Source organism: Meleagris gallopavo, chromosome 4 (genome assembly GCF_000146605.3).
Source record: "Meleagris gallopavo isolate NT-WF06-2002-E0010 breed Aviagen turkey brand Nicholas breeding stock chromosome 4, Turkey_5.1, whole genome shotgun sequence".
NCBI classification, from domain to species: Eukaryota; Metazoa; Chordata; class Aves; order Galliformes; family Phasianidae; genus Meleagris; species Meleagris gallopavo.
The window spans coordinates 20,197,570-20,205,713 of NC_015014.2; the positions used below are offsets into that span (position 1 = coordinate 20,197,570).

The window sequence follows — 8,144 nt, forward strand, 5'->3', positions numbered from 1 at the left end:
AGGAGCACAGAGTTGTGACATTGCAAGCTGTGATGTTTCATGCCCTGTCAGTATCTGTGAAATGAGACGGCCTCACCAGCAGGGTTTATTGCTAGGGCCTGATTGCCACAGCACGAGAAAATCTGTCCTTAAAAGAAAAGGAAAAAAGAGGTTGCTTTTTTCCTCTCCATCCCCAGGGCTTCACACACAAGTCTAACAAGATCAGAGCCCTGCCTGTGAAACCAGTCCTCCTCCATACGCCGGCTCGCCTGTGTTAAATGCCTCTGAGACACTTAACCTGCTGGATCGCCTTTCTGCAGACACCTGCCCGAGCTGCAGACTAAACAAACAGGGATTCTCAACCGCACACAACTTGGCCCCTTTCAGCAGGGCTCCCATCTGTTAAAAAGCCATTGTCTGAGAAAGTGTTCAGCTAGCTGGGGAGGTAGAGCTATTGCGCATTGAGCTGCCCCGCTCCCCATAAAAGTCCTCTTTAGCATTTTCTTTTCTCCCCTGTTTCCATCGCCTGATTTATTCATTGGTTTCACCTCCTCTCCCCTCCCCCTGTGGTTCATAAGGAGGGCCTCGTTGTCTTCTGTACCTCGGGGGTCATGTCTTTTCAGTCACCAGGACAATACCCGCTGCTGGCATCTGCTTCCAGATCCAATCAGCCATACTGTGATCACATCCTGCCAGAGAATTGTTCCTTCTTTTGCTCGGCTTTGTTGCCAATTTCATGCCATGTATTGCTCCATGTTTTGTGCTTCATGAAGCTGTCACTGGCATAAAAGTGGCCTGACCAGGGTCGTAGTAAAAGGGGTGGGAATGAAACATCCACCAAAATGTTGAGCGGGCCACCCACCGGCCGCGTGCACCCCCACGCCTGGGCGGGCATGCAGACCGTCGGAGTCCCACCGAGCTCTGGCTCACTTGGAGGGGTGGGATTGTATTTACCTTGCTGCAGGCTGGGCACCGTGCACAAAACCAAATCTCAAAGCAGAGTAAGTTAGGCCAGTAGGGCCCAGCGTCCCTTGTAGCAGTATTTTTGCTTCCTTTGCAAAATTACATGAAGTCAGCAGAAAGTATTTGTTTCAACATAAGGAAATGGGGACCCAATCCTTCTCTGTCTTGTATCTTAGTTGAATTTTCTTTCTGCGTGTTTCATTTATTGCAGGTGATTTCTGTGGTGGGACAGATCCATCCCACTCTACGTTCCTCGGTTGGCAGTGTGTACGTGGGGTTCTCAGGATTTGTTCCCTGCCCATCAGAGCAGCCAGCAGGGCCAGGGCTCGTCCATCCCAGAATACAAAGCAAGTCCAGGCAGGGTCAGGGGGCTTCTCCCCTCTCTTTCTGGGGGGAGCCAATTCACCATTCTCTTTCTTTTGCCTCGCTGCTGTCACTTCCATTCACATTCGGTACCACCTTCCCATGCTAATAACCCAATTGCAATCAATAGAGCTGTTCATGGAAGGCAAAGAAAGGAGAGGGATATGCTTGCCCTCCTCCCACTTGGTGCCATGGGGCTTGACAAGCAGGTTGGAGACACCCGTGCTTCCCAAGAGATGACACCAGCACCAGCAGCTTCCCACGCGCGGCCAGTGGACAGACATGCTGCTTCTGGCATTTTCCTGGGCCCCTCTTGCAGGATGTCGCCATGACATTGGCTGGGTTTGCCCTCAGGGTGGGTTCCACATGTGGAACCTGGGAGACCCTGTGGACCTCTGCCACAGAGATCAATGTAGAATGAGGTGTTAAGGGAGGCAGTTAGGCCCCATGGATCTCTTTCATGGAGGTAGTGCTCCCAGAGTACAACTTTGCAGGTTCTGAGAAGCCCGGGAGAACTTTACAACCCTGAGCCCTCAACCCTGAGTTTCCTGACCAGAGGGAGAGCTCGGGGGGCTGCTGCTCATGGCCACTTTGGGAGCACACAGGGATTTCTTTTGCGGTAACTGGGTTTTATTTCTATTATTTCTATTTTGTTGCGACATTGACCTCGCAGTGAGAGAGAGAGAGGGGCTGGAGACAGAGCTGTGTGTGTGTGGGGTGTGCATGCGTGCGTGTGTTAAACAATTTCATGGACATCTGTCATGCACAGTTAACTTTGCATTGCTGCATTTTAAGTTCCAGGCCCAGGCTTGGCCGTCAGTGATAAAGTAGCTGGCAGTTTTCAAAAAGCCACTGGATAACAGAGCATGAATCATAAAACACACTACTGTGTAGCAATATCCAAGTTCATTCAGCGCAATGAAACCATGCAGAGGACCTTTATTCCCAGCTAATTATGTGGAAACGCCTAAGACAATAAAGCATCTGGTGGTCTTTCTTCCCCATTTCAATTTTTCTCAATATTGTGACAGGGGAAGGCATTGTGCCTTTCCCAGGGTAGTTGCTGTGAAGAGGAGTAAAAGCAAGGGTCAGGGAAGAGCAAATAGATGAATTTATAACTTCTTTTATTTATTCCTTTCCCTATTGTTTCTCTGGAGACTCTTCCTTTAGGGTTGTATTTCCAAACCACTATTCTCACTACGCTCTGCCTGAATACTCTTTTTTTTTTAATACCACCCAAACTGCCAACTGTGTTGGCCTTTTTTTTCTCTCTTCCCTTCTCTAGATGCTTCCAAGATTTGAAACCCAAGCCTGTGATCTTCATTGAAGTCTAGGTATTAAAAAAAAAAAGAGAGAGATTTCAGAATCACAGAAATAAGCTGTGTTTGGCTGAACAAAGACAGAAAGTGCTTGGTTTGGGGAGTTTCTGGTTGGTTTGGGATGCATATGTGTTGGAGCAGTTCCACAACTACATTAGGCTCATTTCTGTGTACAAAATGTGGATAAATTTGCCAGTTTGATAGGGAAGACTTAGCAAACTTAAAATAATCTCATAGCAAATTGTTTCTAGGCTGTGGACTAGAAACTATTCCTCCCTCACTCTTCTGTTATTAAGGTTCTCCATAGGTGCATGCTCAGAAAACTTCTCGTTTTTTATTTCAGAACAAAACACACTATCTTGATTCCCAACTTCCTCCATCAGACTATAAAACTTTTTTTTTCCTTTCTAGACTTATGGCTCGGAGGACAAAAGGAATGAACGAGCTGCCTTCAGATTATGCTAAGCAGCAGAAGCAGAGGTGCATGTCGATTTTGGGAGCAGAAGGATTTCCCATGTTGCTAGTGAAGTGTCTGTTTAAAGGTAACACCTTTTAAGTATTAAAATAGGTTTCGCTTGATTTGAATGCTGCTAATTACTGTCCTCCCGTGACATAAGCTGCAGGAGGAGTCTGATTGGGCTCTTTGCTAAAATTTCACCTGCTTTGGTGAGATGTGGTGGAGCAGGGTGCTCATGGCACATCCCATCTGAAATGGCTGGTAAATGGGAACAAGCAGGTGCTCTGGAAGGCTGCTCATCTTGGGCCAGGACTAGCCTTGCACGTAGGCAGGGAGGTGATGAAGCCTGAAAACTCAGCTTACACTCACCTGTTTGGTTATTTTTTATTTTATTTTCCCAGCTCTGCAGCATCGGTGAAGAAACTGCATCCCGGTGTTAGACAATCCTAAGGGACAGAAGAAAGAAAACCAGAAAGAGAGAAAGGTAAACCATTTAGAGGGTGGAATCATCCCCCACATCATTTTAAGCTGTGTCCTCTCTTTGGGGGTTCTTGGATGATGCAGTGATATTGGAGGACTTTGCAGCAATTTAGCCTCAAAACACTCACAAAAATGTTTTTCATCCTTTAAGTAATTGCAGTTTGCACAGCATGGTTCTTGACTGTGACAAAATCTGCCCTAGGGAAGAGGTTGTGTAGCAGAGACCAAATGTACCGAGAGAAGGAGACACGGAAACATTTGGATAAGCAAGAGTTATGTGTAGTATGGATCCTGGAAATGTAGAGATGGAAGTTTTGGGGTGAACTCTGGAAAGAGCACATGTGAAATGATGTGTGCTGTAAGCAGGAGGAAGCAGGATGATTAAGAGAGAGTGCATCCGACTGGTGCAGCTCAAGGCTGAATTTCACCCACCACGACAACGAGGAAAAGTTCCCGTAGTGGGAGTTTATTCTTAACACCTGGAAAGAACCCACTACATCAAAACTGACATCTCTGGGATATATGTTAAACAGTATTTAAATTTTAAATAGGAGCCTTGGGTCAGATGGCAGCTGCTGTGTAACTACAGTTACCAATTCATTGAGCATCACACTCCAATTTCTACCGCTGCATTAAGTGTAGGTCAAATCACTCTGTCCTTTATACTTTTTAGGTTTTAGTCAACAAAACAGTAATTACAGCCTCAGCTTTGAGATCTAATGGTGAATGTTATCATTAATTTGCTTCTAATATTTCAGTTTTGTTCAGTGAAGGAGCATGTGCGTGACACATATGCAATCCCGTTACTGGGCTGGCTTTACCTCACACATAGCACCCATCTGAAACACGACCTGAAACATGAAGTAGAGAGAAGTAGAAAACAGAAGTAGGAAAGGAAAACAAAAAGCGGAAGTAGGAGGAAATAAGCAGAAATAATCATGTGAACTGCAGCTTTGCAGCCAAATGAGGTTTCTTGTCTTCAGCTCAGGAATCCAGGTGAATATCAGCCATTTCATATCAGCCATTTCATTTGGTCCACTCTGCTCTTCTGAGTTCTACCAGTGGATGTTCAGTAAGGTTAACTGGCACCTGAAGGTATGGCAAATGTTTTACTGCTTTGGTTGCATGGAAAACTATACAAACCATGGGCTAGAAATGTCTGGGAGCAGACAGGTGGAAAAAGCAAAAAGAAGAATTTGTTGAAAGTGGAGCATATGCTGATTAGCACGAAGAAGAAGGCAGTGGAAATAGTTACCTACCCAAATATTCAATGTCACATTGTTATGGTACTATCTTGTGATAGCTAGAATTTCTCAGCGGGGTGCATCACGGTGGAGTGTCTATATCTGAGAAGGTCACATTTCCCATTCATGCTGTGGAAGAATGTTCAGAAATGCCCACATTAGAGGAATACAAACGTTTCGGGAGTGCGCAACAGATGCCTGCTCAGAAATGCTAACGCATGTGCAGAAATGTTGCCCTGACGTGCTAGAATTGGGAACAGTGTTGCAGGAGGCTATGATTGCACAAGACAACTGCACTGAAAAGCACTGTGGCAACCTGGTTTTGTGTGCTGAGTGGGAGTGTGTCTCTGCTAACAAACCCTCCCTGGAGAACTGAATCCTAAATGTGTTTCTGTGCTTATCCTCCCACTGCCTCTCTGAACAGTTACAGGTTTCAATTCGTTCATCCTCTCCTTTTGTCTACTGATCCACATCCGTCCCAGTGAGCAGTTGCCATTTGTTACTACATAATTTTGTGTCACACAGACTGTGATAGTAATTACAGTCCCTGCCTGGGAGATTTGGGTGTAAGAGACGGTTTGTTTGCCGGAGTGATCATCAGGTGATTGTTTTGGTGCAATGTATTTATCAGCTCCAAAAAGCTGCACTGAAGGGAAATGAAAACTCCACAGACCCGAGACAAATGGTATTACCTTCCTTCAGTGGGCCAAGGAAAGCAGGTTCATCTTAATTATTTATGATGGAATGTATGGAATGCCTCTCTGGTGATGATAGGCGTCTCATTTGCACAGGCAGCATCGCATACAGTTTCATTAGCAGCCACACGGTGCTGTGTTCACTTACACCATGTCAGCTTTAAAAGCTCAGTGATTTTCAGGTAACTTTCTGTAAGGGTGATTTCAAATAACCTGAATATTTAGCGCTTCTGCATGTTTGTCAAAAGGAAGCTAAGCCATATGGAATGTCTTACATGTGTCCATTTGGTAAACAAACTGTGGTAAAAAAAATAGATAAAACCAAAACAAAGCAGATAAAACATTTCTGAGACAGAGCAATTAAAATGGTAAGGGGGTGCCCAGAGATGTGGTGGATGCCCCATCCCTGGAGGTGCTCAAGGCCAGGTTGGATGGGGCCTTGGGCAGCCTGAGCTGGTGGGGGCAGCCGCAGGAGGTTGGGGCTGCGAGGGCTTTTAGGGTTCTTTTCAACCCAACCATTCTGTGTGTCTGTGATTCTTAAGCTATTAGAAAGTTTCCTGGTGTGCTGGAAAGGTGCTGCCATGTCAGCATAATGTCCAAGTACTGTATAAATGCACATTGGAAAATATCCCCATGAATTATTAGGTGTTGGAAGTTACTTGATAGAGATTTCTGTTGGCTTTTTTTTAGTACCACAAAACCCTGGTAATTCTTCTCCCTTTGGGGAGACTTGTGCCGAGGTTCCTGTGCAAAACCAGCACAGCTGTAGGAATTTTGAAAGCCGCTTGCTATCATCTCATCAGACAGACTCCTGGCATGGATGAATTAGCACAGCTGCCATCTAAGATGTGATCTAGTTCATATGGGCGTCAAAAAAGAACAGCTTCAGTTTGTTAACACTTTCCATGAACAAGTGACTAAAAAGAAATAATGTTGTTTAAACAGTTAGTTTCCCGAGTTTTGACATTTATAAAGCAATTCACTTTTTTTATTATTGTTCTTCTATTCTTGCTCTGTGTTAACTCGATTCCACCTTAATGATTTGTTTGTTTTATCTAGTCTTCAACAACTCTGCTGGATGCTTCTTTTCTGTTTAGAAAAGGGATTCCATACTGCATCAACCCTGTGATCCTGCTGCTTGTGTGCTACTTGTGAGCGGGGATATAAACATGCTTTCAACCCAGCATTTTATTTGCAAGGAAACTGGGCCAAATTCCTCCTTTGTGAACTGAAAAAATCTCTCTAGATTGTACGTGTCCAACCCATTAGTTTTATGTTTTTTTATGCTTTAATAAAAAGTATATTTAAAAATAAGTACATACATTACGTACATTAAAAACATTATCTATTTTATATGTGGCTTAAGACAATTTCTCTTCACACAGTGTGGCCCAGGCAAGCTGAAAGGTTGGACACTTGGGCTCTAGACTTTTTTCGGGGGGAAAAAAGCATGAAAAGATGTTCCGCATTTTTTTTAACATTACTGTGGTTTTTGCTCACAGTTTAAAAAAAGTTATTCATGTGCTATGAAATCAAAGTGAGGGGAAAAAAGCAACTTTCAACATCCTGTAGTGAGAAATCCCTGACCTCAGCTGGGCTTATGATAAACTCTTGGAAAGGAGAACTCATTCTTCCTTTCTAGTTTCAGAGCAATGCTAGATGTCCATGAACCAAATCCAGATCTACTGGCCGAGCTATAGATCATAAGGTATTACAGTGGTAGGTTATGCTGCCCAAGCAGACTTGAGTCTGGCTTGTTCTCTTGGGCACTTCCATATCCCCACCTTGAGCTCTCTCTTCTAAAAAAGCACCCATGTGAGCTGCAGGTGACATCTAGAAAAGTAAAGGTGGGCTGGATACCCACCAGCTCAGGACCACGGTCTCTCTTTGGCACTGATCCATGAGATGACCCACAGGTGTGCCCTATGGGGGGGGCCGGCCCTGTTCTGCCCTGGCTACAGCTATGGGCTATTGCTGCCTAACCAGCTCCTGATGGGAACCTGGCTGCTCTTGGTGGTTGTTTCACCAGTGCTTCAGGCAAGAACAAGGTTTTGGTGTTAAGTGTAAGTCTTTGAGTGTGGGGACTGCCAAGAAGGCTGCTGAGGAGCAAGTGGGCTGTTTTGTGCCTGTGAGAGAATGTCTTGGCTCCAGGTGAAGTGAGGCTCCCTGGAGAGAGCTGGCTGTGCCCAGATTTTTTTCTTCTCCCAATGAGACAACCAACTGTAAGTAAGCAAACCGTGGGGATGTGGGTTTCTGCATAACAAGGGGGGAGAAGTTGCTGTGTGCTGCTGCTGGATGTGCTCGCATTGGTATTGCTGTTAACATTTAGTTCCCCGAAGAACCTCAGCTGACATAACAGGCTTTGTGTAATCGCAGCGCATTGCTCTCGCGTTTCTCTCATGTCTTCATTCTCTGCTGCTTAACCTCTTCACCCTCGCCCCCATCTTTGCCTTCTTAAGGTTCGTCGCCTGCTGCGCTGCTGCTAGAAATCACTCTGTTCTCACTGTCAGCTACTTACTTACTTCTAAATCACTTCTTTTATTTCCCTTCTCAGATTCCTTGTAAAGGAACGTATCTGCCTGTGTGTGTTCTTGTACATTTTCCTTCCCGCTGTTTGCCTGACGATATTTCTGTCAGAAGCTGG

At 45.1% G+C, this 8,144-nt stretch overlaps 1 long non-coding RNA gene across 1 annotated transcript; it reads left to right on the forward strand.

Moving 5' to 3' along the window:
* Positions 1 to 3,039: 3,039 nt before the first annotated feature.
* Positions 3,040 to 6,804, forward strand: LOC109367219. The gene is made up of 3 exons (XR_002114116.2): positions 3,040 to 3,166; positions 3,483 to 3,565; positions 4,320 to 6,804. It is a non-coding gene; the product is annotated as an uncharacterized LOC109367219 (long non-coding RNA).
* Positions 6,805 to 8,144: the final 1,340 nt, after the last annotated feature.